The 26,845-nt window shown below is 39.9% G+C and overlaps 1 protein-coding gene across 1 annotated transcript in view; it reads left to right on the top strand.

Moving 5' to 3' along the window:
- The first annotated feature begins 1,742 nt into the window (after positions 1 to 1,742).
- Positions 1,743 to 26,845, top strand: part of CNTN1 (contactin 1) — a 119,597-nt gene continuing 94,494 nt past the window's right edge. The window contains exons 1-2 of the mRNA XM_063133998.1: positions 1,743 to 2,307; positions 21,886 to 21,979. The gene's annotated coding sequence lies outside the window, so the exon portion shown is untranslated. The remainder of the gene's footprint in view (positions 2,308 to 21,885; positions 21,980 to 26,845) is intronic.

Here is a 26,845-nt window from a genome sequence, read left to right as displayed (position 1 = left end):
GCTTTCAGCCCTTTATCTTTAAAAATGTCATTTTAAAAAAATAATTTTAAAACCTCAAACTTTTTTTAAAAACCTAAAACTCAGTGGATGAACAGATGTTTCAAACTTGTCATAGCTAAAGTCCTTGTTAAGAGCAATCATGGTGCCAAGTTTCATCTCTTTATCTTTAAAAATAACATTTTTTAAAAAAAAATCTTCAAATTTTAAAAAAATTCCTAACAATCAATGGATGAACAGATCTGTTTCAAATTTGGTATGGCTAAAGCTCTACCTATAAGCTATCATGGTGCCAGTTTTCAGCTCTTTATCTTTAAAAACGACGATTTTAAAAATAATTTTAAAACCTCAATTTTAAAAAAAATCTTAAAAAATCAATGAATGAACGGATCTGTTTCAAATTTGGTGTGGTTAAAGCTCTACCTAAATACTATCATGGTGCAAAGTTTATCTCTTTATCTTTAAAAATGATGATTTTAAAAATAATAATTTTAAAACCTCAATTTTTTAAAAATTCTTAAAAAATCAATGGATGAATGGATTTGTTTCAAATTTGGCATGACTAAAGCCCTTCCTAAGAGCTACCATCATGCCAAGTTTCATGTCTTTATCTTAAAAAATGACAGAGTAATAAGCATTTTTGTTAATTCCCATTAGAGCTGCTCTTGGAAAAAATCCGGATTTCCCCTCCCCCTCCCAGATTTGTCATCAAAAACCCGGACAAATCCGGGCAAATCCAGTCATATGGTCACTCTAACATAAGATCAGAGATAAGCTCCCATCTGTCTTATTAGACTAAAAGTTGCACTTGTTCCTACGAAAAGCACATACAGACTCCTAGTAATGTAGAATATGATAATAGCCAAACAATTCCTCTGGTGATACCATCTCTACAACTTATGAAGTCTCTAAATTCCATTCTGTCTTTCTCGTTCTCTGATTTTGTATCATTGTTTTTAGTTGTTTCTTGGATTCGATTTTATAATTATCAGCCTCATGATGTATTTCATGATCAGGTGTTATCACAGAAAAAACAGTTCCGTTGCAAAACTCGTATTAGAAAGAACATACATTCTTACATTCCTATCCTCAATATAATCCACCCTGAATGACTGTGTGTGAGAACTATGATGATCATTTTTAAAAAATATTCACTTCTGTTTTAAAGTGATTTTGGCAGATTAAAATTGCCAGGATTGGAATAATAAGGAATATTAGGAGTAGAAGACCATAACTTGCAGACAATTGGGTGGGAATTTTTTATTTCTTTTTTGCTTATTACCTGTCATTTTTGAAGTATTTCAATAAAGGACAATTCAGTTCTGTACTATGGGAATAGAATATATAGTATTCCTGAAGTGGTTAAAGAAAAAAGAAAAAAAGCTTGGTGTTTATGACTCTAGCTTTCTGATTTCAGTACTATGCTCCGTCATTGGTCAATGGAATCATACATTTCTCTTGTGGAATTTAGTGTGAACAATCAGGTAGTGCAGATAATATGCACTTGGAATAAATAGAATGATGGTGGAGGGTGGGGGTTGTGGTGGCGATAATATAGCACTTTATGCTGTATTTTTTTTCCTTCAAAAGAAGAAGCAATAGATTCCAGAATAAGTGGGGAGAAACATAGAGATATTGTGCCGTACATGTTACATTTCAGGGCTGTAGGGGTGGAAAACCTGGATCTGCATCTGACGTGGGCTGTAACAACTGTTTGCTGCAGTGAGTCAGTGCCTCATCTTGATTATTTTAGTAAGCTGATCAATATATTCCCATTACTGCCTGCAATGCTGGCTGCAGGAATATTCAGATGCACCGAATATTTCAGTGCGTGTATTATGCATGTTGTGCTCGTTGCTTGAGTCTCGGAGCTGAATGACAAAGATCTCAACATGACCGGATGATCTTTTGCAGAAAGTGACTGCAGTGAGATGCTTTATAATACCAGGCACACAGGGCAGGGCAGGGCTGTATGGGACAGCCTGTTTAAGAAGATATAAATCCTTGAGCTTACAGTGCACAGAATGCTTGATTTGAAAGTGTTGCAGCCATCAAGAAAGCCAGTTTCCAGGCTGTCTAGTCTGTTTTCTCCAGAAGGTTGGCGGAGAGAGAACGGCTGTGCTTTGCTCTGAGGTCACAGCTTGAAATCTCCTCTCTCTCTCTTTCTCTCTCGCTTTTTTAATTTGCTTTCTGCCGCAGGAGAGGATCTTTGAAGTTTATTGGTGCAACCCTGTTTGTATGTGTGTTTCATAACGTAAACTTGACATACTTAGTATGGACAAAAAGACAAAAGGGAACTCTTCATCTAAGGTAAATGATAATATAAATATATATATATTGCACCTTAAATATAATAATTTACTAAGGTAGAATGTGCTGAGACAGGCTTATATGCAGGGTTTGTAACATTCACTCAGATCAGATCTCTGTATCAAAATGCAGAGTCAGTTTTTTTTAGATAGCTATTGTTTGTGTATGTATATCTAGGGCTGAGATAATGTCTTAAAATTATTTATGCAGGAGCCTTCTGAATGGTGGTTATAGTGTGGGAGGCAGCCTGTTTCCCCCCTCTAAAATATGTATTTTTTGGTCAGTCTGGGAGTGCTGTTGATGACTGCTTCATGGGGAGGGGCAGTACAGTAGAGCTCAATCGATAGGGAAGAATGATCTACTCATTACCAACCCAAGCAGGATAATGACAGTGGCGTTTCATGGACTTATATTCCTACAGCAGTGCCTCTATATTTGCTTTTAGTGTAGGCACTAGGTGAGCTATCAGAATATGCTGTCAAAATGGCTTGCAATGACTGAGATGCTCAAACTGGCTAGAAGTCTGAACAGAATGCAATCAAGGGTCATATCTGTCTGCACTTGTTTGGAATAAACCTCCTGATTTAATGTTTTAAAAACATAATGGTATGTCTTTTTAGTGACAACTTACATGTACTTGAAAATATGAAATGAGTATGGAACAGTCTGTTACAGTGTTGTACATATGACAAAAAATTTAATGTGACAACTTTAATGCAAAGATATATTGCATTTATTGGCAGTATTACTTAGTATAGCTGTTGATGTTTCTCTTTACATCAGATTTCAAAAACAGCAATAGATTTGTATTTTTCAAAATCATCATTTTATGTTGTATTTAATGGAATGCTTATGGCCTGAATTGATATGTCAGACTCCATAACCCACCCTTCCCCAATCTGGTGCACTCCAGATGTTTTGGACTTCAGTTCCCATCAGCATGACTTCAAGAATGCTAGAAGTTGTAGTCCAAAACATCAGGAGGACAGCAGTTTAGGGAAGATTGCTATAATCGATGCATGCATATAAATATTTATAATTTATCAGATGGAAATATTCCCCGTCTTACATATGGTTAGTACAAAGAAAGGCTATTAAGAAACCAATAAATGTAGAAAGTCACATTAAAATATCCATAGCTAATGTATTTACTAATATATTAGTACATTAAGGGTGCAACCCTATTGGGTTGTCACCCATTAGGATGAAGTCTCTTATCTTGGAGGCTTCGGAGTATTCTGTGCCCTGCCAGGTTGCTGCCAGCAGGGTAGGAGAAGGGATAAAGGTGATAGTTGCTTAACCATCCTATTTTTCCTCTTTTCTCTAGACTGGCCTCTGAAATCTTCTAAAACAGTCATACTGCTGGGATAAAGGCCAGGGTTGGAGAAGCCATGGGAGTTTGCATATCCCAGCCTCTCCTCTTCCCTCCTGACCCCTTCCACTGTAATGCCCCCATTTTGTCATCCAAGGTGGCTTTCTTTCCATGGTGGCAGAGAGGGGGAGGGGTTGGATCTTGAAGTCATAGCAGTGTCAACAGCTTCATAAGGGGGAATGTGAAACAACCTATGGTCCTTGGGATGCTCTCCTGGGGATCATAGGATTGTGGCCTAAATAAAATTTGATGATAACTGCAGTCGCTGCTTCCCAGTATCTGTGGCTCCCAAACACTATGCATTGAGCCAAAGATGTGCTTTCTTTCAGTGATTAGGAATTCAAGCTATGCTGTGCCGATGAGGGAACAGGGATACACCATGTGCTGGATGAGGTTACACTCCTCTGAAGGTTTGGGCTGGTAGTTTGGATGTACCTTTGGACTAGGCCCTGAACCTGCATGTCTAGATCTTGTGGTGTGGACAGTTATACATTTGCACAGCTTACACTGGTGTGCCAACTGCGCCCATTCCTAGAGATATCTGATCTGGCCATGTCCACATGTCTTAGTTACATCCCATTTGGACCACTGTAACACATTCTACATGTGGCTGCTTTTGAAAACTGTTCAGAATCTTCAGCTAGTCCAGAACGCTGCAGCCAGGCTTTTGATGGTTGACGGGTAACACGTGACTCCCTTGTTACAGCAGCTTCTCTGGCTACCAGTCTCTTTCCAGGCAGAATTAAAAGTTCTGGTTATGATCTGTAAACCCGACATAGCTTGGGACCAGACTACGGCCATCTCTCATACGTGCCTGCCTGGTTCTTAAGATCTGGAGATGTCCTTGAGACTGTTGTTTTGAGACAGATGTTTTTTCCTACAACTGTCATCAGCCTAGCCAGCAGTTTTAGTCCAAAATATGTGAAGTGTTACAAATTGCCTATCTCTGTTTTAATCAATTCACTGCAAAATACATGCAAACAGCAAGATATATGCACATTTAATCAGCAAGGAAGTGATTTTGTGGGGGTTGGCAGAATGGAGGAATGTCCCCATAAACACTTGTGTAGGTTAACATAGAGTTAGACCATGCATAATAGAAATGTGCTGGGCAATGATTTTATTGTAGTGGCAGTAAGGCATCTGTATGAGAATCTATGTCTGAATTGTTGTGCCTTGCTTTTAATTAATATCATCACAGCTTGTCTTTGGTAATGTGGCAGAACACTCCATTGCCATATTGATGAATGTAACCTTTAGAGAATGTGTCCAGCTGTCTCTTTTCCACATTGAGTTTCTGAACTGGTTGAGGTTAGTGACATACATACAGCTTCTGTGAAGCAGAATTACTTGCTTGTGTTTTGAAGGCCTCTTGGATGCTGAGTCACTGAGAACATTTTAGGCAATGCTAGCTTTCCTGCTGGCAATATATTATTCAACAGCTCTTGCAGTGAAATAAGAATTGTTTACAGAGGACGGTAACTGAAAACATGTGTGGAAGGAAGGAAGCCTTCGAAATTCTTGCCAGCTTAAACAGTATCTTAAATTAAAAGTGGTGGTTTCTAACACATCTCTGGCTGTGTTATCTCCAAATGTTAAGTGAAAAGATGTCATCCAGTGGGGAGCCCTGGAGTAACATGTATTCATAGCAATAAATAAAAGGGAATATGTTGATTAAGCTGTTCACTGCTTATGTTACCTTTCCCCACAAGGACTTATTTTTGGGGCAAATGTCTGATAGTTCTGTGCCATGATGCAGATTGTCACCTACAATTCTTTTCAAAGGAAAGGTAATACAAATCCCAGATACTGATTAGTAGCAGGAGAATTTGCAGAACCAAGTACAAAAGGGCAGCCCTCACTGCCAAAGCCGTATGTGTGTGTGTGTGTGTGTGTGTGTGTGTGCGTGAGAGAGAGAGAGAGAGAGAGAGAGAAAATGAAGGGGTCAGAAAAAGAAAGGAGGTACTGTCTGAGGACTGTTATGGCTAAACTAAATGTTCTCCTAATCCCCTGCAGCTGTGTGTGGTACTGCTTTAGGTGAGGAGGGTTTAAGCTTTCCTCACCCATTTTTGTCCAAAAATTCCATGCCCACGGAGGGGTCTAAAAAAAGGAGAGAAAAAAGATTCCATTGAGTCCAATGGAGACTTTTTTCTTTTTCTATATATTCACCCACCCACCCTTTGGACTGTGTGGAATTTTGGGTCAAAACTGCGGTAGGGTAGGGTAGGGCAGGATAGGGAAATTCAACCCTCCTTTCCTGTAGTGGGGGCTGCACACACCTGCAGGAACAGGAAAATGTTTGGCCCTAACCAAGTAAATATTGAGTTGGAGATATAAGGTATGTAGAAGTATAGGGATTTATGAAAGTCACTGTATCTTAGCCTCAACACAATGCAATGAAATGCTCTTAGATCTGTAATGGTCATGTGCTTTACCATCTTACTTTTATTTTCTATTGAAATCAGGTTTGTAAGAGGCAAACTAGTCTTACCTGGTTAGATTATTTAAGGTTGTCTTCATTAGATACGATACATACTTAGGAAGAATTCATGCTTGAATCCCTCATGCTTTAATTGTGTGTATTCTTGTGAGGTGTTTTTTTTAACTAGTTTGTTGGTATTGTTATAAGGGGAAAGTTTATGTTGTGATGCTATGTCACAAAAATAAGCTGTGATGAAGAAATGAAAAAAATTAAAGTATGAAGACAGGGAGGTCCCAAATAGGCTATTCATTTATGGTAGGGTGACCATATGAAAAGGAGGACAGGGCTCCTGTATCTTTAACAGTTGTATTGAAAAGGGAATTTCAGCAGGTGTCATTTGTATATATGGAGAACCTGATGAAATTCTCTCTTCATCACAACAGTTAAAGGTGCAGGAGCTATACTAGAGTGACCAGATTCAAAAGAGGGCAGGGCACCTGCAGCTTTAACTGTTGTGATGAAGAGGAAATTCCACCAGGTTCCCCATATATAAAAATGACACCTGCTGAAATTCCCTTTTCAATACAACTCTTAAAGATACAGGAGCCCTGTTCTCCTTTTCACATGGTCACCCTAATTTATGGATGTTGCCAAGAAGCTAATAAAGTTGCCTTTCTTTCAGTATTCAGAATGTGCATATTTCAGAATTTAGAAATGTAGAAGATATTCAAAATCAAAACAATTACATTTCCATAAGAAAAAGTTTAAAAGTCATGACTCTTTTTAGGGGGAAAATGTACCTGATTAATTTATGCCTAGAATATTTTTTTTTAAAAAAATAAAACATCAAGACTGCATTCATTTACACCAGGAGTGTGTAACTGGCATTCCATCAACTTCGTGTTGAAGGGTGGGAGTGTTGGAGAAAATGCTACTACATATAGTGAAATGCAAATCCTTTTTTTGCTATTTTTGTAGGAAGGATCTGTTGGAATGATGACAGCAGCCAGAAATCCTCTGTTGGTACACTGGCAGTAAGCCTGAGCTCAGAAACCGAGATTACTGGTTTCAGAGTCAGAACTGCTTTCTAAGCCAAAGTGAGAAAAATTACAAATATTACCAAATGAAAATGGAACTAGAATACCCTGTTTTCTAACTTTGCTTGTGGAGTATCTCCTCACTATTGGAATTCATCTTCAGTTCCTGATATGGCTTTGTTGCCTTTCGATGTGTGGGCCAGAACTAATTTGTCACATGTGTCAATTTAAATAAGCGAAGGGACTGACATGGTATTTTCAGTAAAAGCCTGCAAAGAACTCTTTAAAGATGGGTGAGTGGGAGAGATTTATAAATGGCAACATTTGGTTTAAAAATAGAGTCCAGCTTAGAAAGAACATTCTCCTAACCATCCCTGTGTGTCTGTAGCAAATGTCATCTCGTCCCCTCATTTACTCTCCCTTGTGATGAATAAATGCTGTGTTCCAATGTTTTTCAAGGTGACTTTTCTGAGTTGATTTCTTTTGCTGCATCTGTTACAATTTTGTACATGTGACAAAGGCTGCTTTCCCAATAGTTTCTCTTGCATTTGAAACATACAGTTTCTCTCAGGTATAATGATCCATCCTCTGTAGATGTCATAAACAGGGAGTTTTATTTGGATTTATTTTCTTTTTGAATCAGAACATTTACCTGGAATCATGGCCTTCTGATGAAGCTATAAACTCCATTTTCTGACTCAGATTTCTAGTGTGTTTTGGAGAATATTGTTGAGTCTCCCTGAACAAGGAAATGAATCCAAAGTTTAAGTCTTTTCCCTTCTCTAGTGTAGTGAAAGGGAGTAATTAACATGAACAGTCCAGAAATCTGGATAGGAGAAGGACCAGTCAGCAATAAACTATGAGCTACTTAGCCATGACTCTTCATTCTAGTTGAATACTATAACAGGGGAAGGTTGGATTTGTAGAATGTGAAGAGCTTGCCCAGTGCTCCCTTCCTCATTGCTGCCATCACTGCAAATGCACTCCCTTCCTGCCAGGCTTGCCACACAGGTCGAATCCTACCTTCTGAGGTGTAGTCCCATGGGTCAAAGATAATGAAGTTAGGGTTAGCAGAGAAGCTGACCAGCATGGAGCACAGCAAGACAGATGATTCAGCAGTGGCTAGGCTTAAACTGATTAATAGTGATGATGATGCCCCACTCCTACTTGGCTTGGCAGTAGGGCCTGAATCAAGAGCACACGTCCACCTCATGAGTAGGGCTCAGGTATAGTTGCAATGCCAGGTGGGCACTGTGTCTGCCTCTGGTCCTGAGGGTGATCCTGGTGGGTCAGGAAAAGAGGGATGGGACTAAAATGGGCACTTTAATTCCTCCAGGGCTAGTCTGCTTGGGGGACGCATGCCCCCGAGTGATAGTTTCTAGAGGGCTATTGGCATTCTCCACCTCTTTTTGACTTCCACAAATACTAAGGCCAGCAGTAGGATCATCCTCATCCACTAAAGTCTCTTCCAGTTCGAAGTGGTCCTGCCAGGAATGTGGTGGGACATAGCAATTTGCCAGAAGAGTAAGTGAGGTCAGGCCTAGAGGTAACACATTATGTCCAAACATGAGCACCCAAGACAGGTCTTTCAGGCTTGTAATGATCACATTTACCTTGGGTAATGAATCTCTGTGGTTTGCATAGTGAATAGGGCTGTGCAGCGCCTTGGATGAATCTCCAAAACCAAGGTGAAGCGGGCAGATTCGGCCCACTTCGCCTTAGTTCCGAGGTGGTTCTGGGTCAGCCCAAGGTACCCCGAACCCGATCGGCTCTGAAGTTTTGGGGCACTTCGGAGCAGCACTGGGCTGCTTACCTGCTGCCATTGCTCCGTCTTCTCCTCGGTCCTGCCGGCTGCTGTCATCAACGCCAATGCCACATCTGAGAAGAACCAGCCCACAGTTTTAAGTTTAGTACCTCTATGGCCACCATAGTTTGTGGCCATAGCGGGGAAAGGGAGGGCCCGAATCTCGCCTTGGCTTTGGCACTGAGGCGAGGTGGGCAATCCCCGAAGCACCCCGAGGTGAATCGGGGCGTCCGTGCACAGCCCTAATAGTGAATATGAAAACTGGTAATCCTGTAGACCAAAGATTAAACTCCACATTGCTGCTTAGATATGGCACCATCTTATGTGAACCGCCCAGAGAGGTTTGGCTACAGAGCAGTATACAAATGCAATAAATAAATAAAGTTCTGTATAATATCATCTAAAACCACCAACATCAATTAAAATGAATTAGCAGTTCTACCAGATAAAAGAATTCATAATTGGATTAAAACAGCAGCAGTAAAACAGTTGCACAACATGGAAACCCCTTTGAAATAGCCAGGTTTTCTCTTGCAGCTGAAACGGGATAGGAACTAAATGTACCTCAGTAGGAAAGGAATTCCATAGTATGGGTTTTACAGTAGAAAAGTTCAGACTGTGCATTCACAGGGCTCATCTACACCAAGCAGGATATTCCACTATGAAAGTGGTATGAAAGCGGTATATAAAAGGCAGGAGCCACACTGCTGCTTTCTAGTGGTACTGGAGTGCACTGACAACTGTTGGGGCCCATGACATATCTACACCAAGCAGGATATAGCACTATGAAAGCGGTATATGGTATGTGTCAATGGGCCCCAACAGTTGTCAGTGCACTTCAATACCACTATAAAGCATCAGTGTGGCTCCTGACTTTTATATACCACTTTCATATCACTTTCATAGTGGAATATCCTGCTTGGTGAAGATGAGCCCATAGTCTTCACATTAGAAAAGGAAAGGGGCACAGAGCAGGGCTTTCCTGAAGGATCAGAGGACACGAGGAAAATATGGGCAAAGGGGGGCTCTAATTTTATGCAGCTTATTAAGGGTTATCGCCAGACCTTTGAACTACACCCAGAAGAAGTTATCTGAAAAATTGCAAAGATTTTTCATCCCAGGATGACATTTTCTTGTTTTATATATAAAAAATAACAATGTAAACAGCAAGCCTTGGATGTAAGATTATAAGACAATGAGAGGAACCCAGAAAGAGGAAAGTTACATGTTTAAGTGGTCTTCATCTGTTAAAATCACAGTCTAATTTAACTACATTCCTGGTGGCCCTTTCTTCCCAGAGGATTCTGTGTGTCATTTTTGTCTCCCCAGGCTGCGGGCTTTTCCAAAGAAGAGAGTAATTTGGTCTGCATCATTAGCACCTCATTATTCTCCAAAGTGGAAGTGTAGTAGTCTTATTCATTAAGGCATAAGTAGTTAGCTGAATCTCATAAACCTCTGCTGCATGAAAATCTGAGTTTAATCAAAAGCTATTGGAGTTTTGTATAATTATTTTGATGCAATGTAAGAGAGGAGTTTGGGTTTTTTTTATAAAAGAAGAGACATTGATGTGAAGCTGTTGAAGTAATAATACCTCAAGAACGAGACAGTAGAGATTATTTTCAGACAGGAAAAAAATGCAAAGAAAATAGGATTGTTGACTGATTTAATGACAGACTTAATCAGTTGCTTTAAGTAATTTAAATAAGTTTGCATATTATCAAAATCTCAATATAGGTGCTTTTTTGGAGGATATTTAAAGAAGTATGAGATGCTAAATTTGTTACTATTCATTGCCAGAACAAAGCACCATCTTTTTCATTTTCTACTACCATGACAAAATAACAAAAAAGAATGTTCTTGACATGTAACCTCACCCCTTTTGCTTTCACTAAATAAATTGGCTACTACCAATTTAATCAACTAAACTTGTAGTTGATTAACCTTTTAACTAAACAGAATGAAAATTATATCCTAATGGAAAATGCCAGTGTTTTACACCTTAATTACCCAATATTAACACATTTGTTGACTTTAAAAGGTTCTTTATCCTTTGTAAAGCTATCAATCTGTGGCTTTGGGGATTTATTGTACTTGGTTTTTTATGTCTTAAGGCACCAAATAGGAGGGCACATTCGATAAAATAAGGTGGGGCTAGAATAGTAGGTTCTGTTTGGTCAGGATAATATTTTCTGCTTGACGTAGCTGGGATTCTCAGCCTAAGAAAACGTCTCTACAGGTACCCATTCTGCAAACCTGCTTCTGTGAAGACATGTAAGCTGATTTGTGGAACATTACGCATATGGCTGCACCTATCATTGTGATTGAAGTCAGCAGTTCCCTTGGGCCCAACTCATACATGAATTTTCTCTATGGTGAAAAAAGATCTTGAATAACCAGCCTTAAACTTTACCAGCATGCCTCTTTAAAATAAAAAGGCTAGAGAAAACTATTATCAGATAGAAAGTGTATGTACTTTTTGGTGCAACTGGAATTCTGTTGCAAGTGGATAAGGAAGCATGGAATAAAGACACAGACACCAGAGCTTGGGATAATCTAGGGCCTCCTTATTTAACAAGGGAGATTTAACCCTTTCCTGGAACTGCATGTGAAAAGTGTGGGAATCAATATGTACTAATCTCAGGTTACATGCCTGGTTTAAATGCAAGCCAAACCTGGCCCCTTATACAATACTTCGAGAGTGTGGGGAGACCACCCCATGTCATCCCCATGCAGAGCCATAAAACCCTGAGTAGATGAGGCAGGAGGATCTCCAAAGGCATGCGATATCCAGACACGTGAGCCGTGAAACTCATGAGGAGCAGGAGCTCTGGCTATGCCAATCACCTAAAAGGTGCCAGAGTGGTCATCATCCCTATTCTGGCATAGCAAATTCCCACACATCCTGCTGACAAATTCACCTTTTTATTAGGGGTGTGCACGGACCCCCCGCTCCGCTTCACTTGCAGATCCGCCATTTTCCGGATCGGGCCGCTCCGCCCCGCCCCCGCTCCGCCCACTTCCGCTCCGCTCCGCCCGGAGCTCCGGATCTGGATCCGGCGCTCCGTTCCCCCCCCCATAGGCTTGCATTGAAAGCTAAAAAATTATACAACTTTTTTTCTGTTCAAGTTAGAAACCTCATGTTTGGCACCATGACACCTCATGGGGATATACACACGCACGCCAAGTTTCAAAGCAATCCCATCATCCCCTGATTTTTGGCGAATTTTTGAAAATCGGGCACCCCACACACAACATCCCTGCGAGGTGGGCAGGGGAGGAGGGAGGGAAGGCAGGCAGGCATGCAGCTGGCATTTCTGGGGGCATAAGGAAGTGAGCCAAGGATAAGCCAGTAATGCATATAAAATGGAATAAATCAATAAATAAACAAAGGAGGGGTGGAATTAAAAGCAGCAGTGTTGCTGAATAAACAGCAAGAAGATTTTTTTTAAAAAGGCTATATCTGTCTTTTACCAGCAATAGGGGGACGTGCCCGGGGGAGGGGGAAGCAGCTGCCAGTTCAACTCAAGACAGCCACCAACAGCTCTGAGATTAAGAAGTAAACGCTCACTTCAACTCATAACAGGCATCGCTCCACCACTAAAAAGTGACCATTCACTTCAACTCATGATAGGCATTGCTCCACCGTTTTACTCTCTTTGGAAGGCTCTAATGGCCTTCCAGTGCAGGAGAGAGTGGGGGCACGTCCACAATGAGATGCCCTAGGGGAGCTCATCCCCTTGCACCACATCTTTTCAGTTGTTCCCCAAAGTTAGGGTGGGGAGCAGTGCTGTGTTTCTATCTCTTATTCTTGGCTTAGTATATGATTTCAGGTTGTGTTTGTGCATTTGGTGGGGCTACTGTGTTAAAAAACACGGGGAAAAGCCCGTTCAGATGAAGAAAGAGAAGTTTCCCAGAATCCCAAGTTACCTGTTTTGCCTATGCCCTCCTCTAACTTTGGGATCATCATGACCGGGAGCTGACTCTGCCCCTCAGCCCTTTGAAAAAGGTATTTTTCCCGCCGATTTTTAAAAAACTTCTAGCACGCGACCCGGACAACGCAGAAAGTTGAGAGTAGTCTCAAAATGACCCGCATCCACGACTCTCTGTGCACAAGAATTTTCAGAACGATAGCTTAAAAACCAACCCAGTTATGCCCGAGTCTTTCCCTCAATGCAATCCTATGGGCGAAAAGCCGAAAACGCCGTTTGAGCCGCGCGGTTGACCCGATTTTCACAAAAATATAGCACGCGACCCAGACAACGCAGAGAGGTGAGAGTGGTCTCAAAATGACCCCCATCCACGACTCTCTGTGCACAAGAATTTTCAGAACGATAGCTTAAAAACCAACCCAGTTATGCCCGAGTCTTTCCCTCAATGCAATCCTATGGGCGAAAAGCCGAAAACGCCGTTTGAGCCGTGCGGTTGACCCGATTTTCACAAAAATATAGCACGCGACCCAGACAACGCAGAGAGGTGAGAGTGGTCTCAAAATGACCCCCATCCACGACTCTCTGAGCACAAGAATTTCTAGAACGATAGCTTCAAAAAGAACGTAGTTATGCGCGATTATTTGCCGCAATGCAATCCTATGGTGAAATGTTTTCAAGATGGCGACCGGAGCGCTCCGCCTGAACTAGGAGCTCCGAAAAATGGCCGCTTCTCTTCGCCTTGCTTCTAGAGGGTTCGCGGTCCGCTCCTACTCCGCCTCTGGGTAAGGCGGAGCACGCCAATCCGCTACTGCTTCTACGCTCCTAATCGGAGCGGATCACACCCCTACTTTTTATCCATCCTCGATGTAAAACCTCAAGTATGGAGTAGGCAAAAACCTTCACACAACTTGTGGAAAGGAAAAAAATCCTACTCAGCCCAACCCCCAAAGGGAGCGACTGGCAAAGTCCCATGCTAGAAGAGGGAGGAAGGGAGAGTGGGAGCTGAGAAGACAGAGAGACTGACCAAGTAAGGGGCAGGAACATCTTTTAAAGCAGTGGTTCCCAAACTTTTACAGGGTTTTGACTTGATTCATATTTGATGGCCAATCAGTGGTTTGCTCATTGGGACCATCCATGCCTCAGTGCAATCTTATGCATCTTCAGACAGAAAAAAGTTGCTGGCTGGGGAATGCTGGGAATTATAGGACTTTTTTTCCTGTCTAAACATGCATAGGATTGTGTAGGTACTGTGCCTTCTTTATCAGCAGCCTTAAAGAGTTCAAAAACTGTACTAAACTGCATAGGTTAATGGTTCCTAAAGGGGAGGGACTGTATGTTTTTACCTGCTGTTTTGGTAATGTTTGATGAGGCCCTTAACATAGCTGAGTGAGTCAGACCAAAAAATCAACATAGTATAGTATGTCAAATTCTTCAAGTCAAGCCTTCCAAGTTTTAAGGAAGCTGGCATTTAAATCCATGACATAGGCCTTAGACTAGTTTTAAAAAAATTCAAACCCCTCTCCCCCCCCCCCCCATTAACTTGATCAATCAAGCCTGTAGAGAGAACTGGATTATTGGGGAAGTATGCAGTTGTGACTGTTTCTATGTTCAGTTTATTATTACTAAATGTTGTGTATGAGTCGAGGAACATTTTTACTAAAATATCCTGGATTTTAATCTCTGACGATTTAAACTATATTATGTCACAAAGATATGAAGCGGCTTATCCATTCGCAGTGTTATTACAAAATAGCATTATAGTCTTATGGATAAATATTAACATTTTGCCCTTGTGTTGCACTTTTCAATCAGTGATTGGAAAACTAGGACTGCTCTGTCTTGCACATGCTTTACAATGCGAAGAGATAAGATATTTCTTGCGTAAGAAAACCCATGCATAGTCATGTACTGTGTTTCTCTTGTATGCAATTTCTTAAAATAAGGGCAATTGCATATGTAGTGTCCTGGACCATCATATTGTGCTTCAAAGTAGTATTTGGAAAAGGGGAGCAAATTTTCCCACATCACATTACATTCAACAAGTTTACAAATTTCTGTCAATTGAGAAGCATTAGCCTCCTTACCTTAGATGCTGCTACTGATAAGTTGCAATTTAATGTGATTTTATAATGCAGGTTTTTTGCAATAAATACTATGGTCAATATCCAAGCAGACTGTATCACAAGCGGAGCCCACCGCTGATTTCATTCCGCAAGCAGCGCCCATATCTTGCACAATGGGAACTGAGCGCTTTCTTTAGGAACCCCCCAAGTTAGAGAAAATGCTTGTTTCTAGATCGGGACATGTCAGCAGAGCTTTCTTATGTGAGCTCTGCTGACCCGCTCCATTCTAAAAAAATGAGTGTTTCTGCCCGTTTCTGGTTTCTAGACTAAATCCCTGTTGTGCAAGTGAAGAGTGTCCCTTGTGGAATGGAATCAGCAGTGGCCCCCACTTGCACAATGGCCCTTTGGATACTGCCCAAAGTTGCACATTAACTACTGTGTGAAAGGAAAGCAGTCCGATTCCTGCCTAGCCAGCACGGCTTTGATAGGACTCGTCTTTGCCAGAGGAAAGGAGCCAAGTAGATGCTGCATACGTGTGTTGCACACACACAGCCTTCGGCCTGGGTGGGGCTGAGCCTATAAAGGCTGCCCCCACATGATTCTCTGCCTCTTTTGAGTTCTGGCCCCACCCTTCCTCCCTAGCAGCTAGTATGGGACTAGCCAGTCAGTCCTTTTGCGGGGCGGGGGGGAGCGAGTAGGAATTTTCCCTGGCATTTAGTGATGCACAGGTTTTTGCATACTTCATACTGGCTTTAATCATGAGCATTGGAGGATAAATAAGTTAATTCGGGGGTATCAGGGTTGTGCGGGAGTTACATGAGGTTAGAATAGGGACGGTGAGCACTCGGGCACCTTTATGGTGATCGGCAATCCAGAAGTCCTACTTCTCGAGGGCTGTGCAGCTCTCATGTCAGGATATGGTTTGCCTTTGAAGACCTTCCTGTCTCATCTACCTGGAGTTGTGCAGCCCCAGGTGAGGATGATGCAGGGGAGTCCCTCCATATGCAGAAGTGTAGCTTGGAAAAGGGGTTGGTTTTACCTTACACCTGTGTTCAACTGAGTGGCTCGCTCTTTATTTGCAGGCTAGTGGCCTGGAGTAAGAGTGGCTAAGATTCCCGCACTTTCACATACAGATCCAGGGAGGGGAGAAGTTCTCTATTTAAATAAAGATGCCCTAATTTTCCCAAGCTCTTATTTCATGGGTTCATTCTCTTTTCGCAATATATTTGCCTAGTTTGGCTCAGGAGGTGAGGAGCAATCTCCACTGTGCTACATTTTGTGAAAGATGGCTTAGTACCATTTTGCAATTATAAAGAAGTAAGCCAAAGAGTGTTTTTATCCTCCTTGGCTGCACATGAATCTGGTGAATGGACTGGAGAATTTCCTTGTTGATGCTAGATATTCCTGGGGCTGTCCATCACTGGCATGGAAACATGTCTGATTTCCCACATGCTGGAAGATAAAATTGTGCAGTGCACTGTGATTTTAACAACAGCAGCAACAACAACATCATAAAGGTGACATAGAGAAAATTGGGGAAACAGGGATGTAGGAACTTAACATGCTTTTCCCCCTCCCATGCTGAAGGTTAGCCAATATTTTGTAACTCTGGCATAAGTTAACAGCAAGAACTTGGGTATTTGATATAGCTGGAAATGATATTTTACACCAGAGATAAACTGAATGCCTGAAACCATAGCTTCTGGTCCCTTTACCTTTGCAGCCTGATAATTGTGTGTTGAAACATACCTCTCTTTGCTATAGTGACATCCAGTGGTCAGTTTCTTTATTTAAAAACTAACCCTAAGAATGTTATGTATTCATTGCAGATTTTAAAGGATAATTTGCACACTCCACTGACTGGATTCATAAAATGTTTCTAACATCATGGGTTAGTAGTTGCCTTTGTATTCTCGAAGCCAGATGGACTAAATAAAATAGTACACTCAAGTCCAGAAGACCATTAAGTCAAATCTTCTGCCCCTAGGCAGTATCCCTTGTAGAACTCTCCATCGATTATAATCCAGACTGAAGTGTGTCATAAACACAGAGCAGGAATGTTACCTGCAGAGCAGGTCACTCCAGGTGATTCTAGCAATTGAGCTAAGCCGCTTTATCAAAAGAAGAATGGGAAGAGATTCTAAAATTCCATAGAAAGCAAAGAAAGTAGAGACCACATCATGCCAGCCTTTTCTAGCTTCATTGGCTGCCAGTCCAGGTCCGGCCCTGATTCAAAGTGCTTGTATTAATATTTAAAGCCCTAAACAGCTTGGGGCCAGGCTATCTGAAGGAATGCCTCATCCCGTATGTACCTGCCTGGACCCTAAGGTCATCTTCAGGGGTCCTTCTCTGCAAGCCCCTGCCAAAGGAAGTGAGGCAGGTGGCTACCAGGAGGAGGGCCTTCCTTGCTGTGGCACCCCGGCTGTGGAATGAGCTCCCTAAGGAGGTTCGCTTGGCACCTACATTATATGCTTTTAGACGTATAAAATGTGAAGACCTTTTTATTCTCCCAGCATTTTAACAGTCTATAAAAAATGTTAACTTGGTGTTTTAAATTTGTAGTTTTGCATTGCTGCTGTTTTTATCTGGTTGAGCTTTTATATTGTATTTTATATTATGGTTTTATACTGTTGTTTTATACTTTGAATGTTTTTAATTTTTGTGAACCGCCCAGAGAGCTCCGGCTATTGAGCGGTATAGAAATGTAATAAATAAATAAATAAATAAATAAATTGATGTGTTGGGCAAAAGGAAAATTGCAAAATTCATATTAGGGCAATACATTTTATTAGGCCAACTGAAAAGTCACATAATATTGTGTAAATTGATAAAATACTTTGTACGGTTTTGAGTTTTCTAGAACTTTTGCTCAGACAAGTAATTAAACACATCAAAAAGGTTAGGGTGGCTCCCTCACAAGCGTGCCTCCTTATATAGATAGGCCCAAGTGCTGCTGCAGCGAATCTGATTGGAGGGCCCCATTTAAAAAGCAAGTTGAGATGAGATCTCTTCTACATGTATTTCATAATTTCAGAACAATTTAGTTTTTAAATATCACAAATAATTTTGTAGCAGGAAAACCGTGTAATTTTATTTACATATAGGTTATAAAATATAATTACAGGCAATAGCTTCCCTTACACAAATCAACTAATCAACCCGTTTTTCTTAAAAGCTGTTGATGTAATTCCAGAGATATTTCTGAAGAGCTAATTTTCTGAGTGTTCCATGATGCTACGATCAGTAGATAGTAGTGTTCCAACAATACAGGTTTCCATTGAAATAAATGAGATTTTTAATATATCCAGAACTTGTCTGCAATGCTAGGTGTATTATTGACCAGTGGTGAGTTGAAGTGGATTTAGGAGGTGGTTGACCTGACAACATTTGTGTGGCAGCCTCTTGCCAGAATCCCTGAAATGCTACTAGGGTCAATTTATATGGGAGGTAGCTAGTTTATCAGTACTGGAATTCTGATGGAAAAATGTTTCTTGCAAGACTTTTAATGTTCCAATATGAAGGGAGGAACATTTCCCACAAAACTTACTTCGTTATATAGACCTCTGTGTGTGTACATACGCTCATGCACACACACACATACAATTCTTTAAAGTTGTTGAACTAATTCTAGAGATTTTACTGAAGATTTAATCTTCTGAGTGCTCTATGATGCTACAATCAATAGAGTTTTAATAGTGATTCAAAAACACAGGTTGTTTCCATTCAAGCAAATTAGACTTTTAAGAGATCAAGGACTTGTCTGCAATGCTAGGAGTAGAATTAATCAGTGATGAAGTGGATTTAACAGGCAGTTGACCCGGCAACATATGTGTGGCAGCATCTTGCCAGAATCCTTAAAATGCTACCAAGGCCAATTTATATGGGAGGTAGCAAATTTAACAGTACTAGAGTTCTGGTTGAAAAATGTTTCTTGTATGGCTTATAAAGTTCCACTATGAGGAGAGAAACATTTCCCACAAACCTTACTTGGATACATAAAAAACTATATACACCCCCCCCTACATTTACCATCAAGGAAATTTAAAATGGTGTGATACTGTTGCACACTGCTCCCCCCACAGTATGGGGGACAGCAGAGAACAGTTTGCTGAAGAACTTGGAGCAGAACTAGGAAAAACCCTCTGCCTGGTGTCATTGGTGAGTTGCTGGCCACTGCCAGCCAGTGTTTACAATACTGGCCTAGATGGCCCAGTTGGCCTATTCCATATAAGGCAGTTTCATGGGTTCATATTTGTCACCTGATTCATTACAGTTTTTAGTTTGGTTGGGGGCTTCATTTGATATGGTGTATTCCCCACAGAGCCGAATAATTTTACTAATGCACAATTGCCGCTTTTCCCTCAAAAAAGTATTTCATTTAAAACAAAATTAGAGACATTGTAGTGCATTCCAAGAGAGCAATATCTCTCTTGCACGGATTAAATGATGACGGATAATGTAGAAAATGCACATACTGTATTTCTTCAATTCTAAGATGCACTTTTTCCCCCATATAAACATCTCTAAAAATGGGGTGCGTCTTAGAATCGCGGGTGTGTCTTAGGGTTTTTTTTTCTGTTGGTGGTACTGAGATTAGTATGCATCTTACAATCGATGGCGTCTTACAATTGAAGATATACGATACTTATTTAGCAGGCAAATAAATTTTTGGATGCAACTTCCCATGAGTGCGAGCACTGGTATTCTGGGTTCCAAAGTTGAGGGGTATGTTGACAGGATCAAGTAATTTATCAGGGGGGGGGGGATTTTCTAGTTCTCCTTTCTAGAACCGTATGGTAAATGAGGGTACCCTAAACTATACCATATCAATGAAACCCCAACCAGAATAAAATAAATAAACATGCATTAAGATGAATTTCGTGAAATAGCACTAGGTTCTTTCAGTGCTTTAGAATGTAAGGCGTTGCCTTTATAAATGCAGAAGATCTCAAGTTAACTGGAGGGCTAGGAGGAGGGCTAGGAGGAGGGCTTTCTCCGCTGTGGCACCCTGGTTGTGGAATGAGCTCCCCAGAGAGGTCCTCCTGGCGCCTACACTGTACTCCTTTCGTCGCCAGCTAAAGACCTTTTTATTCTCTCAGTATTTTAACGTTTAATTTTAACTTAAATTTAAATTTACTGTTTTAACTCTGTATTTTAATTTTATATCAATTTTGCTGCGTGGTTTTTATCCTGGTTGTGCTTTTTATACTGTATTTTGTATTTGTGCTTTTAACCTGTTGGTTGTTTTATTATGGTTTTAATTTTTGTGAACCGCCTAGAGAGCTTCGGCTATTGGGCGGTATAAAAATGTAATAAATAAATAAATAAATAAATAATGGCATCAGTGAGAATTCAGTGTTATCAGCTAAGGCTGTGCAAATCTGGGCCTTGGATTCAAATAATTGAATCACGACAGCCATTTTATGACAGATCCGCAATTTTATGATGGATCTGCCATTTTAATGCAGAGCCCTAGGCATTGTTGCCCTATACGGCCTACAACTCCTAGCATGCAGTGCCGGAAGGCTGTAAACAGGGCCCAGGAACATTCGTGTACTCGCTGCCACCATTGCCCAGGGCCCAGGAACAGAGGACACCTGCAGAACTCACAGGGACCCCTTCTGGGTCAATGGAGTATTTCAATTGCGGCAGCTGCCGCCGATCATACCAGGGAGCCAGCGATGGCATGAAGGAGCTGGTGATAGGGCAGAGGAGCAGGCAAGAGTGGCGGTGAGTACACATATGCCCTCTGTTCTTGGGCCCCGGTAAGTAAACCCCTCCCAGGCACTGCATGCTGGGAGTTGTAGGCTGTTTGGGGGCCTAGGGCTTTGCATTAAAATGGCAGATCCATCATAAAATGGCAGATCCGTCATAAAATGGCTGTTGTGATTCAATTGTTCAAATCCAAGGCCCGGATTTGCACAGCCTATTATCAGTAGCTTTCAGAATAGTAGCAAAATATTTTTTTAATGAAATCATGATGAGAAAATGCAGCTTAAAGGTTCTCAAACTTGAGGAATAAAACTTGAAGTCTCTTTCAGTCCTTTAATGCATGAATCATGGCTTTAAGTGTCACAAATCAGTGCCATGTTACACTGACTCTTTTTAGATACAATTATAAATATAGTCTCATTATATACCGTTGTAATATTAAAAATACTTCAGGTTAATCCCCAGACTGACTTGTCTATCACTGTGGCATTCACACAAAATTTAAGCTAGTTTTAATCTTATTAGACTATACTGTAGTATAGGGTTCCTGCACAGTTATTCATTCAATAATATCATTGAATGAGGCTAAGATTATATCCCCATTTGGCTGTTCATCCCTCTTTCAATTACATTTGTGTGAGTAGAAAAGCAGGGCCACATTTGCTGGCCCTGCTACTGCTATCCATGCATTGTGTGTGAAGGTTTGAAATGGGAAGTCTATTCTATGCATGTTGATTCCTTGTGTGATTTAGTTCTTGCACAAGTAGGACTTGGCTCCTGGTGGTGCAAATAAATCTATAAACTGCTTCTTCTTATTTCTAAATAGAATTGTTGTGGTACTCACGAAAATGGGGGACTAGATAATTCAAAGGGCTAAAACATCAATTGGAACATTATACGTATCTAAATACTAAAATATCTATATACTCTTGATACTGGAAGTAAAAGCCATCATGACTAGTACCCATTGATAGTCTTATCCCTTTGTGAATTTGTCTAATCACATTTTAAAGTCACCCAAGTTGGCCATCGCTGTAACTTGTGGAAGTGAATTCCATGGTTTAGCTATTTGCTGTGTTAAAATAATCACAGTGGTCCATATGAGCTGGTTCACATGATCATATCACAATTTATTAAGCTGAGATATGAAGGAGCATTATATCAACACACACTCTTCCTTAGGACATCTAAATGTAATGCAGGAGTCTTCAGTTATACATAGTTTCCCTTTTCATCCAGACTCGGAGCATGAGGAGCCCCAGTGACAAAACGTCTCAGACCCAGTGACAAAGCATTTGCAAACAAGCGAGTTAAGCAACTGGGCAAGGAGAAAGTAAGTGAAATTTTTTAATTAACTATTAAGTTATCTCAGGTAATCATTTATATTATATATACTAACTATCGTCTGATTGCAAATTCATTATCTGGATCCATTCCAGGCTGGATTCAGGCCTGGTTTTGGGACAGAATCAGCCTGAGGGTTTTGCAGCCCATGGGAGGGGAAGATTACCTGTAGGACCATCTCCCCTAGCACACCTGGTTTTTCATGGCCTGGGGGAATGTGATAGGGGATGTCCTCCTTTCCCCAAATGGAAAAATCCCGAGGGGTGCCAATTCTATAAGCGACATCCAACAGGCAAAGAATGTTTCAGTCAATTATAGTGACTGGCTAGTGCCAGCATAGTGGAGTAGCTGCCCAGGGATCCCCCTTTGCAGATCTAATTCAATAAATGTGGCTCGATTTTCAATCCATACAGTTGTGTCATCTCTTTATTTTCTTGCCTCCTTTCTTGCAAATCTTTTCTATCAGGCCATCAAATATTATCAAACATAATATTTAATGTTATTGTGGTCAATTGTTGTTTAAGCAATATACAAATAAATAGCTTTATTATTTCATGATAAAGAGCATGCTTATGTTTCTTAGATTGAGGTAGAGAAGCCACAGATGTGATCTGTGATGGCACACTGCATTTTTCAAAGGTACAGAGAAATGAAAGATAGAAATTCTAAGGCAAATTCATTAGTAGAAAAGGAAGAAGTGTGTATCTTGGTCTTGCTGCTGCTTCCTGTAAGTGGGACAAACTGCCTTGGCACAGTAGTGCTTTGGAATTAAGCAGGCCCTGGATGCTTTGATGATACAGGAAGTTTGCTTTCAGCATAAAAGAAACGATGTTTGGATAACTGTCCTGGTGTTCTGAAATTGGCTTGGCAAGTCGAACATGAAGTTTCCTTCAAAGTGAACAATAACTATCCCTGTACTGGGATGCCCACCCCCTCCTCTTGCCTGAACACAGCGTAGAATGCATCTTCAGATATTACCACTTTTCCCACTAGCCAGCACATTCAGGATCATATATTCATGAAATGCTGTCTCTGGATGTCTTTTATTACCTTTAGGCATATGCTTTCATAGGCTGCCACTATTTCATCAAGAGGGAAGTCTTTTTATAGAGGTATTTTGTACTGCATATTAAAAGTTGTGATGAACCAGTTGTTGGCTGAATAAATCCCATCTATGGTAGCCTCCCTGAGAGCTGCTTTAAACCTAAATCTAACAAGACATTTATTTATTTATTTATTTAATTTAATTTATTTATTGCATTTATATACCGCCCCATAGCCGAAACTCTCTGGGCGGTTTACAAAAGTTTAAAACAGTAAACATTAAAAACAAATATACAAGTTTAAAAACATAAAAACAACAGTGTCCTTATAACATGATTAAACAGAAGGAGTTACTTTTCCATCTCTCGCACTTGTGTGTGCATTTTTTGGTTTGCATTGTTTCATTGTTCCCCCCCCACACACACTTTTCTTGTGGTTAACTTCTATCATCTTCTTTTTCCGTACTACGGTTCCTCTCATAACCCACTTCATCCCCAAGGAGAGACTTATATGCTGTGTTTGACTTTATGCCAGTGCAAGTCTGTTTTTAATATTCATGTTGAATAAAGCATGCTTGCCTGTGATTATCTCTCTTAATAGATCACAGACAGCTAATGAATAACATTTGAGCTTCTTTTCCCTCTGGAGAGGGCTTGGTGGATGCGACCTGGTTTGTCACTCATTTTCTTGGGGTGGGAAATGTAGTAATCACTAGCGACTTCACAAAACTGGGCCCATCACTCTTTTGGTATGAGTTTGTTTAGTACTGGCAGCTGTACACCATTCAGTGATCGTTCCCATTTAGTTTGTCCTCTCCTTTCGGCACTGAATTTCTTTTGTCAACTGATAGAAGTATCACTTGTATCTAGGAAATGGATAGGAAGAACAAGGCAGTATTTACATGTGTATGAGTTGCTTACTTGCTGTTTTGATCATACAATAGTCTACATAAGGAGATTTCTCTTGACGGTAATACATACATTTCTTAAAAAGCATGTTGCATTGCCAATGAAAGCAATGGCACAGTCATACCTAATTTATTCTGGATTACACATATTTTATAGGTACTTTCATTGTTTAATAGTGATGCTCATTTAATGAGATGGAATCAGTCATATTTTCCATAAATGACCAACAATTACTGTATGAATAATATGGTGATTCTGAAGCTTTTAATATTAAAAACAACATTTAGGCTGCAATTCTTTACTTGCTTACCTGGCGAAGGTCCCCTTGAAGTCAACGGGGATTACTTTTAAGTAGGCTTGTGTAGGATTGCACTATTATTAAAAGAATTTGAGAAATAAAATCATGAGGCTTCATTGACACAATAAATTATCTGGTAAACAAAAGCAGTTCGTTGCTTAGTGCAGTTTCTTATAATTACTAAAATTAGCCATTTTTAAGTTGTATCTTCTCAATTCCAATAGTCAATCCCAAAAAAAGCTTGTTATTAAGACTACTTAAAGTTTTTCATAATGGCCAGAATTTTTCTTTATACTGGACCTTAAGCAAAACAAGTGTAGTGGGGAAGAGTTTTGCTGTTAGTGTGGCTTAAGTTTGCATAACACCTCCATTTTAAGACTATTCTAAGGAGCAGGGATTGGGACTTTTCCATCATGCCCAACTAACCCCACCCTTTTTGACATGTTAGATAGTCCTAATAAAGGTATTCCCCTGTGATTTTGGTTTTTGTGTGTGAAATGGATCAGTAGTGCTACCTATACTTTGTATATGCTTTGGAGAATACCAGTACAGAGTGCATCTTTGCAATGACTTTCTGACCAGTGTGTCGTAGAGATCAATTTAGTGATCAATTTACAACATCACTAAAAACGTTTAAATATTAAAGATTCCCTTACTATTAACATTTTAATTACTAAATTATGAGTAGAAAAAAGCTACCTACGCAGGCAGTTACCAAAGCATCAAGTTAAGAAAATGAAATTATATGTCATAATCCTTGAGCAAGACACCAACAAGAAAAGCTACATAATTTTGCAAATATTAATTTTATACATAACTTTAACGAACTAACACAAACCTATAGAATGAGATTACGCCTTCAAAAATATTAAAATCTGCAATTTATACATTTTTCTTTTGGTATGAGTTTAAAAAGTTATGATGATCATAACCTTATAAGCCCACTCCAACTCTACTATTCTATGATTCTATGACATTGGTGTAGTCTTCGCTCTGAATGTGGTATATGAATGAATAAGAAGGAAGTATTATCAACACTTGCTGTCATATTGTGACTAATGCAAAAATATATACTAGGCAACTGCTGCCTCACTTCTCAGAGATATTATTGAACAATACCCAAAAAACAAAAACAAACCCACAACCCTCTCTATTCATTGCCGTATCTTATCTTAGCATAGTGTGTCAGTCAATATAAAATCTTGTATTAGGTTAAATAGTATAAATTGTAATATGGACTATAAACTTTGCAAAGATTTTGCAGATGTGGCACATTGTATTTAAATCTTAATACCTCTTGTGGGGAATGTCTGAAGTCCAGCTGAGATGTAAATTGATATCACTTTTATCAACTGGAAATGTTTGAAAGACGCCATGTAACATGTTTCACTTCTGTGGGATTGTACAAAGATTGTTGGGTGCAATTCCTTTATCATTTAAATTGGACTCAACAGGGTCCAGTGTGCGAAAATGTGTGTGTATGTGAGGAAGAGAGAGAGAAAGAAATGACGTGTTTCTCATGATAATTGCATAGATTTTAAAAACATAATATTTAACTTTCATATCATCTGCCATGAGGAACAGTGCGATAAATATAAATCCTGTGCTTGAAAAATAAAAAAGAGTAAGAGATGTTTTTATTCTGGCATTGGCCAGTTATCCTGTTTTTATTACAGATAGGTGTCATCTCAGAAAGTAATGACATGGCTAAGAAAGCTATTAAATCCTTCCCTTATTTTTTAGGCACAATCATAAGAACCATAGATTGGGGTTGAACAAGAGTTCTCATGAAGAGTGGAATTAATAGTTGCTTCATTTTTATGCATGTTATCTATAACGTGCTACATAGGCTTAGCCTAAAAAGAAGTCTTGCATTAAGCATGCATTTTCATTACATAGACTTGAATTCTCTGTACAAGGTTCTTAGTATGGATTTTTTATTTGTGGGCACAAAAGTAAATGCCATCTTCTGTTAGGCCTTTCTTAAATCTTTTAAACCAATCCTTTTAGATGCAAGACCCAGCAATATTATTTTCTTTTCTGTTTTTAATGATAACTTTTTAAATTGCCTGTAGGCTGGCATGTTTTGGGATAGTAATTAGTAGAGGAGGAGGAGCAGGTATTTTTTTTTGTCATTTCAGAACCCAGTCAAATATTCATTAAATTGATTGCCAAAGCAATATCAAAATAAAACAAAAATGCAACTTTAAAGTCTGTTGGGTAAGGAATAATGACCCAGGTTCATGGTTTTGTTTAGGCATTGTACAAGCTCATAACCTCTTCCATGTCTGTTGAGCGTTGTCTCTTCTGGTTGGGTAGTGAAGGGGTCGAGAATGGCAGTAAGAAAGAGGCTGTTAGGAGCAACTCTGAACAATCTGGCTGAAAGGAGTCAGTTTGATAATGTGATGACCAGTAATGGCAAAATACAGTAATTACAAACCAGTATTTTAACAGGATTATTAGCTGTTCAGACATATAAATGTTAAGGTCTTTACTATCATGTATTTATAGATGAATATGCTGTTTGTTGAATCGTTTACTAAGGCAAAGTTTCCCCCATGTACACTAGAAGTGACCTTGTTTTCAAGAGGCTGCCCTACTCACT

The sequence above is a fragment of the Elgaria multicarinata genome, chromosome 9, assembly GCF_023053635.1.
Source record: "Elgaria multicarinata webbii isolate HBS135686 ecotype San Diego chromosome 9, rElgMul1.1.pri, whole genome shotgun sequence".
NCBI lineage: Eukaryota > Metazoa > Chordata > Lepidosauria > Squamata > Anguidae > Elgaria > Elgaria multicarinata.
This window is presented reverse-complemented; position numbering and strand designations above follow the sequence as displayed.